This window comes from Hyperolius riggenbachi, chromosome 4 (assembly GCF_040937935.1).
Source record: "Hyperolius riggenbachi isolate aHypRig1 chromosome 4, aHypRig1.pri, whole genome shotgun sequence".
Lineage (NCBI taxonomy): Eukaryota > Metazoa > Chordata > Amphibia > Anura > Hyperoliidae > Hyperolius > Hyperolius riggenbachi.
The window spans coordinates 370,543,832-370,552,602 of NC_090649.1; the positions used below are offsets into that span (position 1 = coordinate 370,543,832).

Below are 8,771 nucleotides of genomic sequence, written 5' to 3' on the forward strand. Positions count from 1 at the left end.
TCAATATCTCTCTCACTTCAGGTGTCCTTTAAAAAGCCTACTCTGTGAAGATAACTGTATTCATCCTGCTTGCTATTCTAATAGTGCCTATGTTTTATATAATTCGCTACTGTATTTGTCTTTTCTTATTTCAATAAAAAAAATGATTGATAAAAAGCCTACTCAGTTTTGAAACAATTATTGCCTTTGGACATATGAAACTCTGAAAAGAAAGGAAGGATAGATGTAAACTGGACCGATGTAAAGCAACTTTATAAAAAGAAGGGAAGGAACAGATCAAAATCTGTGAAACATGGTGGGGGCAGTATTACGGCATTGGGATTTATGGTTACCAGTGGAGCTCACTAGTATTCAGTGTTATGTCTGTTGATAGAAGCAGCAGGGTAACTTGTGCAATTAGTGTACTGTATATGGCGATACTATTTGCACAGGTTTAGCCAAGCCCTGCAATTCTAACAGAATGCTGTTTCACAATACATATGTACAATGACTCAGGATATATTGTGTAAGTAACGCAAGAGTTTTCAAGACTGAGAAGTGAAATATCACTCAAAGGCCATGTCACCTGACCTCAATTCAACTGACCATGCAATATACATGATAAAGGCTAAACTTCAGCGCAGTTGAAAATATAAGCTCACAACACATGACTTTGCTGTCACTCCAAAAAACATACAGTCCATGTTTAAGAAGGGAAAGAAGTCCTAATGATAATACATTATAAACTTCTAACTGTAAACACGTAAATGACAGTCTTTGCTGCCTGTTCTGCAAGCCCTTAAAGAAGATAATAATAATAATCATAATCATAATAATAGTAATCATAATGGGCAAATGTAATCCAATGAACAGCACAAAGCACTGATTATAGACATATTGGGTGCACTTTGCTTATCGGGTCCCATATGACACCTATGTGTGAAGTCTTGAACCTTTTATGATTTCCATTGGACATTTGTGCTTCATTCTCATACAATCCTGGGTGTGTGTGTACCATGTAACTGTATCTGTGGACATTGGGAGAACTGATGGAGGAGAGTAATACAGTTTATTTAAAGTGAGACAGTAGTCTTACGATGTGGGTCTAGAGAGCTGGTAAGCCAAATTTTCCTGCATAACTAACACAGGTCTGAAATGAGTGGAATTGCATTTTTTCACTACAAATGCTGTAAATAGAGCCTCTTTCATATGAATCCCACACTGTCAGCTGCTCCTGTGTACCGGCCAGGCTAGGACATGCTAGTACTCAACACTGGCAGTGCAGTGGTGGCAGATACATCCGAGCGTAGCTGCACTCAGTCGCACATGATGCACAAGTGTGGTCACAAAAGCTGCAGTCAGACAAACCAGAACTGAAAATAAACTTATGAGATAATGAATTGCATGTGTAGTGCTATTGATTAATAGAACATTCTTACCATAGATATGAGTCTCATATTTTTATTTTCAGTTTAAGTGCTTTATTTTTAAGGCTGCAGTCTAGATAACAGTCATGCCAGTCTGATGTAAAATCTGCTTTGTCAAGCTCCAAATCAAACAGAAGTAATCATCCTTTAAATTTTCCTGCACTAAGGGTCAGTTCACACTTGTTTCAAAACCGTATCCATGGCTCAGTTTTTTCATTTTTGCCCTGGACAAAAATGAAGCCACGGATACCAATGTTAAAAATAGCGGCCGTCTTCACACACTTCAAAAAACTGAACCATGGGCTCCGTTTTAGAAAACTGAACGGAGAGTCCGGATTTTGCAGATTTTCACAGAGCCCTGATAACCGCAGAGGCAATGAAGGGCAACACAAACATGGATCTCCCTCTACACAGAGAACTTTTGCACAGAAAACGGATGCCAAAGCAGATTGCCTACTACCTGCTCCTCCCCTCAGCATCATCTTTGCAGACCTCTTTATCCAGTAGAAACACACAGGAAGGAAGGACACATTTTTGACATGTGATTAAACGGACTGGAAACATGTGCCACAAAAGCACAACATTTTGAAAAATGAATCAGTTTTTAGAAAAACTGATCTGTTTAAAATGCATTCCGATCTGAAGCCTGACAAGTGTGGACCAACCCTAAAACCTAAGCATTGCTTTCTCAGACACATAAAAGTTGTTTTTGGCTTCTACTTACTTTTGGACATGTGGCTAAATTCAACAAGCTGCAGGCTCATTTTTCAACAAGCTGCAAGCTCTAGTTTTTTTTTTTAACATGTGATGTACTGGAAAAAAAAGCATTTTAGACAATTTCTTAGTAGCACTAGTACTATGTGTACCTATATTTACCTTTTCGTGGGACATGTGATTTCATTACGCCTAAATTGTAACCAAAAGGTGCTTGGTGGCCAGCAGATGGGAGTCTAAATTGCCCAACAAGTACGCAGTTTAGCCTAAGGGCCTGTTTCCATATAGCGTGCTTTCAGCCTCGCTTATGGAAACGTGATCGCAGGGCCAGCAGACAGTGCATAGACTGCACTGTCTGCTGTTTCCATACATGCGCTGTGATTCACCACTGAATCGCAGCACATGGTTGCCTGCATTTAGAGGCGATTGAGCCGGCAATCCCATTCAGTATAATAGATGGTACTACAAGCTCCACCAGCCCCCACCCCCCGGACGTGACGCACAACGTAGAGCTGCGTGGCTCTGCCTTGAAATGGAAACGAGCCCTTACATGTAAAAGAGGTCTAATGCTAGCCAAACACTTTTCAGTTCCAAATGTTTTATGCCACTTTAGATCTAATAAAGATAAATAATAAAAATAGTGCATCTGTGCAAAATCATATGGATAAGTTAAGAAAGATTTATTGCAATTGTTTTAAAATGTATCTTAATGGAAAAAAAAGTGTCCCTAGGCGTATTACCTTGTGAGGCAGAAACCTCTGGATCCTAAAGATTCTCCTCCTGTCCTACTCGGCAGAGAGGATCCAGCACTGGCTCCCTGAAAGCCTGCTTGTCTGCGCTCGTCACCGCTCCTGTACAGGCACACTAGTGGCTTTTCCTGGGGATCCGGCTGAAATAGCTGAGCCTGATCTGTGCCGCTCCACTGCGCAGGTGAAAGCCGTCTGAGCCTGTGCAGTAGAGCAGGCCTGATCGGGCTCGCTTATTTCTACTACTGGTATTGTTATTGTTTTGTGCGGGGTGCCAGCAATGGATCAGGCTGTTGTTTTCTTCTTTCTAACTTACAGGTTTACTTTAAATCAAATGTGATTGTTTTATCTGCTGAGAGAGGCAAAAATGTATATTTTATGGAATCTGATTGAATAGTGTGTGCATCTGTGACAGGAGGGCTTAAGATTTCTGTAGAAGAATTTTGTTCAAAGGACAACTATTGTGTAAACTGTTAAAATGTAAAATACATACCTATAAATGCACATTTATTACAGAGGAAAATGGACTATAATTTACTTTTTCCTATGTTGTTGTCACTTATAGTATGTAGTAAAGAGCTGACAGATCTGACAGATTTTGGACTTGTCCATCACCTCATGGGAGATTTTCATTATTACTTTTATTCTTTACAAAAACACTCCCTGGAAAGGATGTATACAAGGATACAAGGATGTATACAAAGATGTCAGACCGCTTCCCTACTCATTTGCACACAATGGCAGTTGGCCTGAGAAACAGCAATTAAGTGCTTTTACAGTATAAATAAATAACAGAGATTCCCTCATGAGGAGATGGACTAATCCAAAACCTGACAAATCTGTCAGATTTTCACTACCTAATGTAAGTGACAAAGACATAGGGAAAAAAAGTAATTTATAGTGCTTTTTACTGTGGTAGCATTGTACATTTCTATACAGCTGCTGGCTGGATAGTGTACTGGGGGTGTTAAGGGCTCTGCCTCTGACACAGGCACCCAGGGTTCAGATCTTGGCTCTTCCTGTTCAGTAAGCTAGCAGCTATTCAGTAGGAGAACTTAGGCAAGACTCTCTAACACAACTACTGCTATAGAGCGTGCCCTAGTGGCTGCAGCCCTGGCACTTTGAGTCCGCCAGGAGTGAAACACAATATACACTCACCTAAAGGATTATTAGGAACACCTGTTCAATTTCTCATGAATGCAATTATCTAATCAACCAATTACATGGCAGTTGCTTCAATGCATTTCAGGGTGTTGTCCTGGTCAAGACAATCTCCTGAACTCCAAACTGAATGTCAGAATGGAAAAGAAAGGTGATTTAAGCAATTTTGAGCGTGGCATGGTTGTTGGTGCCAGACGGGCTGGTCTGAGCATTTCACAATCTGCTCAGTTACTGGGATTTTCACGCACAACCATTTCTAGGGTTTACAAAGAACGGTGCGAAAAGAGAAAAACATCCAGTATGCAGCAGTCCTGTGGGCGAAAATGCTTTGTTGATGCTAGAGGTCAGAGGAGAATGGGCCGACTGATTCAAGCTGATAGAAGAGCAACGTTGACTGAAATAACCACTCGTTACAACCGAGGTATGCAGCAAAGCATTTGTGAAGCCACAACACACACAACCTTGAGGCAGATGGGCTACAACAGCAGAAGACCCCGCCGAGTACCACTCATCTACACTACAAATAGGAAAAAGAGGCTACAATTTGCACAAGCTCACCAAAATTGGACAGTTGAAGACCGGAAAAATGTTGCCTGGTCTGATGAGTCTCGATAGTCAGAATTTGACATAACAGAATGAGAACATGGATCCATCATGCCTTGTGTGCAGGCTGGTGGTGGTGTAATGGTGTGGGGGATGTTTTCTTGGCACACTTTAGGCCCCTTAGTGCCAATTGGGCATCGTTTAAATGCCACGGGCTACCTGAGCATTGTTTCTGACCATGTCCATCCCTTCATGACTACCATGTACCCATCCTTTGATGGCTACAGTACTTCCAGCAAGATAATGCACCATGTCACAAAGCTTGAATCATTTCAAATTGGTTTCTTGAACATGACAATGGGTTCACCGTATTAGTATGGCGTTCCTAATAATATTTTAGGTGAGTGTAAATGTTCTGTGTCTTGTCTTATGTATTTTAAATTTTAACTTTTAGCTTTTTGATATGTATTTATAGCATTATTATCTCCATTATTGTTGTTACTGCTAATTATAAAATAGCATTAACAAAGCTGCAATAAGCATTAAAACAGTTCCTCTTCCTACTACTTAATTGCTTTCCTTTAAAGATTCAGAAAAGGTTTTGCTTAATTAAAATAGTGATAGGTATTATGACTTGTTGAGCTGCACTATACAAGTATCAACATTCTGAAGCTGGCAATATCAATGCTAGTCAATGGAAGAAGCATAGGTGACATGGTGTAGTAGTGGATAGCAATGTTGCTATGCAACACAGAGTCCCTGCTTCAAACCTGTGCTAGAACATTAAATGCATGGAGCTTGCTTTGCATATTTTAATGGGTTTCCCCCAATCACAATGGTTTCCTCCCGAATACATACTAGCAATTTAATTGATTCCCCTCACAAATTGGCCAAACATGTATGTAAGGGACACTAGACACTGGTTTCAGACTCCGTAAAGTAAGATCTCAGCTTTCTATAGGTACACAATGAATAAATTAAATTATTCCTCCTGTCAGTTACCGCATCATTGTTATTCTGCTATTCTCCATATTACCACCAATGTATCACTGCAGGAAGCCATCAATAATGAAACTGAATTACTTCCTTTATCAAGACAATTTATTGCTGTACTTTTATTTATTGTGGCTTTATAAACATTATAATAAATGCAGAGAGAAATACAGTGATAACGATAGCCATGAATAATAGCAATAAATTACTACTGTAATTATTCTGGTTTTATCAATTTGCCCCTTACAAATAATTCCCTAGCTTCCTCTAATGTATTGGAGAACTTGAGTTCTGGCAGCTGCTACTGGTAGAGAAGGAACCACATTACAGTGTGGGAACTGAATCAGGACACAGAGCCATTAAGGGGCCATGCTGTGAACCTTCGGGGTACTTTCACACTGACACATTGGCCTCAATTCACTAAGCTTTATCAACCACTTTATCAAACGTTTGATAATTTACCTCATGATTAAAATCTAATTTTGAATTTACTAAGGTGTTATAGATTTATTGAACATTTTATCAATAAAACATTCAATAAATCTGTAACACCTTAGTGAATTCAAATTTAGATTTTGCTCATGAGGTAAATTATCAAACGTTCGATAAAGTATTCGATAAAGCTTAGTGACTTGAGGCCAATGTTGTAACGGACACAGTTTAGTACACTGTAACATGATGTGAATCAAACTCTATGACCAGTTTACGTCTCATCAGTTGCAAAGCAGTGCAACTGATTCCATCGTTAAAACACAGAACAAGCCGTGCATTGCTAGAATCACACATGCATTGCTGACACACACAATGTTTGTCAATGTCGGTGAACACTGGACAGTTGCTTTTTTATCTATCATATGCCACTGCAAATGTTAGCTCTGGTTACACTATGCGTATGTCATAATGCCACACGATGCACTGACCCATAGTGCAACTAGCCATATAGTTATGCTCAGTTACACAGAATTCTGGCAGCACAGTGGTGTAGTGCTTTGTGCTCTCACCTTGCAGCGATGGGTCACCGGTTCCAATCCCAGCCAGAGCACTAACTGCATGGAGTTTGTATGTTCCCCCTGTGTCTGTGCAAGTTTCCACCGGGCACTCTAGTTTCCTCCCACATCCCAGAACCATACAGATAAGTCAATTGGCTTCCCCCTAAATTGGCCCTAGACTACGATACATACACTACACAATACATACATTGACATATGGTTATAATAGGGATTAGATTGTGAGCCCCTCTGAGGGACAGTTATGTGACAAGTCAATCTACTCTGTAAAGCACTGCAGAAGATGTCGGTGTTGTATAAATACAAAATAATATTAATAATTCTCCCATTATGGAAGCAGTGGCCTTGTAATAGCCAGTTCTCTTGTATTAGAAGAGATCTTTTTAATTTTGGCAGCCAGCTTAACACATGGGAAGGTTTGAGACCGTTATAAGACTATAGGATTATAATTGTGCCATGTATAAAAAAAAAATGTAAGTGTGTGCAGCGAAAATACATTTCCCTACTGCTAAGATGCACATGTCATTTCAATAAGATAGCGATATCTAGCCAGGAAAAGGAAATGACAAAACTACAGTAGACAGACAGTGATGCTGCAGAAGGGGAAACTATGTCTCCACATCACTGTGAAGATTAGAAGAAGAAGAAGTGGCCAGCAATTAGCAGAGAAAAGGTTAGGAGGAAGTAGAAAAGCATAAGCAGCCATCCACTACCTAACCTCTATCCTTCTCTACAGCCAAATGGAAGGCTAATCTCTGGGATTCCTCCAACCCCTGCTAATCCCCTCCTACTGGCTCTGCTGCTGCTAACTACTATTTGCATTGTATTTATTCATTAGCCTCCTGTGATGTCTGTTGTGGTTGACAGGAAGCCGTGCTCCTTGGTAACCAAGTACAACAACTCTACTACTCCATGCATTCTCCAACATGCCACCAGCCAGCTCCAGCCTGAGCTGATCACATACACAGAACGCCCCCCTGTACAGGATCAGAGGTGCATTCACTATGTATATAGACTGTAAACACATCCACACATTCATTATACACATATTGTCTCTCTGCATTTTACTTAAATCAATGCTGGGCACAGGAAACACACCAAACACACTTGTGTACATTACTCTCTAGATGAGCACAATTCACTGATTTTCATTTTACAGGTTTCATAAAAACAATTGATCTAAATATCGAATTGCTACCAAATCACTGCAATAAATCATGTAACGTTTCAAGAACATCTATTTTAACAGGCATGCGCGATAAACAGCAATGGTAAAGAAGCACACAACGTATTTCGGATTATTCAGCAGGTAGACTGGCAGAGATATTGCAGAGGTTTCCCCAGACTCACCCTGTGTCTTCAGCATGCAGTGCCAGTGCTGCCTGTAATCAGCCGAGCATCCCTCCCTCTCACCTTCCAGCCTGCAGAGAGTAGATGGAGAGAGCAGGATGGATGGAGGCAGCACAGCTGCAGTGCTCGGTGCTCTCGCTGTATCTTCCCTGCAGCAGGGCTCTAGTCATCAACTCTGTAGTAAAAAAAATCCGCTGTCCTCATTTCTCAGTGTAGCACCGAGGCGGGGAATCAGGAGAAAAGGAGGGTGAGGTGGAGACTGAGCTGTGTAGGAGGAGTGGTCTTCAATCCTTCCACTTTTTCTTCTGCTCACCCACATTCACTAGCAGCTCCACTATGACTCTGCAGGAACCTGTTAGCAGCCTTGTATATAACCTTGGTACTTGAGGTAAAAAGTGAGTTTCCAACAGCAATAATCTTGACGAAAGCAAAACGTCAAAAAACAAGTAACAGAAAACTGTAGCTGACTTAAAAGCAGTTCACTAGTCAATATGTACAGCTTGCTTTTCTATATTAAATAGATGAACAATTTATCCCCAAGTAATATGTTTTATTCGTGAAAAGCACACCTGTAGATTCCATGAGGTGACCCTGCCTAGGCAGAAATGACAAGGTCTGTTTCCAGGCCGTATTTTTTGTATATATATTCAAATTCAATTGCATAATAATGTAGGGCAATTGTCTACAGCAAAAAAAACATAATAATACATAAGAAGTACTTAGCCCAGTACAAATCTCTGGGCTTGATTCACAAAACCGTGCTAACTGTTAGCACGCTGGTGAAAAGCCCATTATCACGCCTAAACTCGGTTTAGGCGTGATAAAAAAACCTCTCATGCAAAGTTTACGCA

General features: G+C 40.5%; 1 protein-coding gene across 1 annotated transcript in view; it reads right to left on the reverse strand.

The window, feature by feature from the left end:
* The window catches only part of SYNE1 (spectrin repeat containing nuclear envelope protein 1), a 707,535-nt gene extending 699,339 nt beyond the window's left edge, over nt 1–8,196 (reverse strand). Inside the window, exon 1 of the mRNA XM_068232010.1 lies at nt 7,921–8,196. The gene's annotated coding sequence lies outside the window, so the exon portion shown is untranslated. The remainder of the gene's footprint in view (nt 1–7,920) is intronic.
* Between the last annotated feature and the right edge of the window lie 575 nt (nt 8,197–8,771).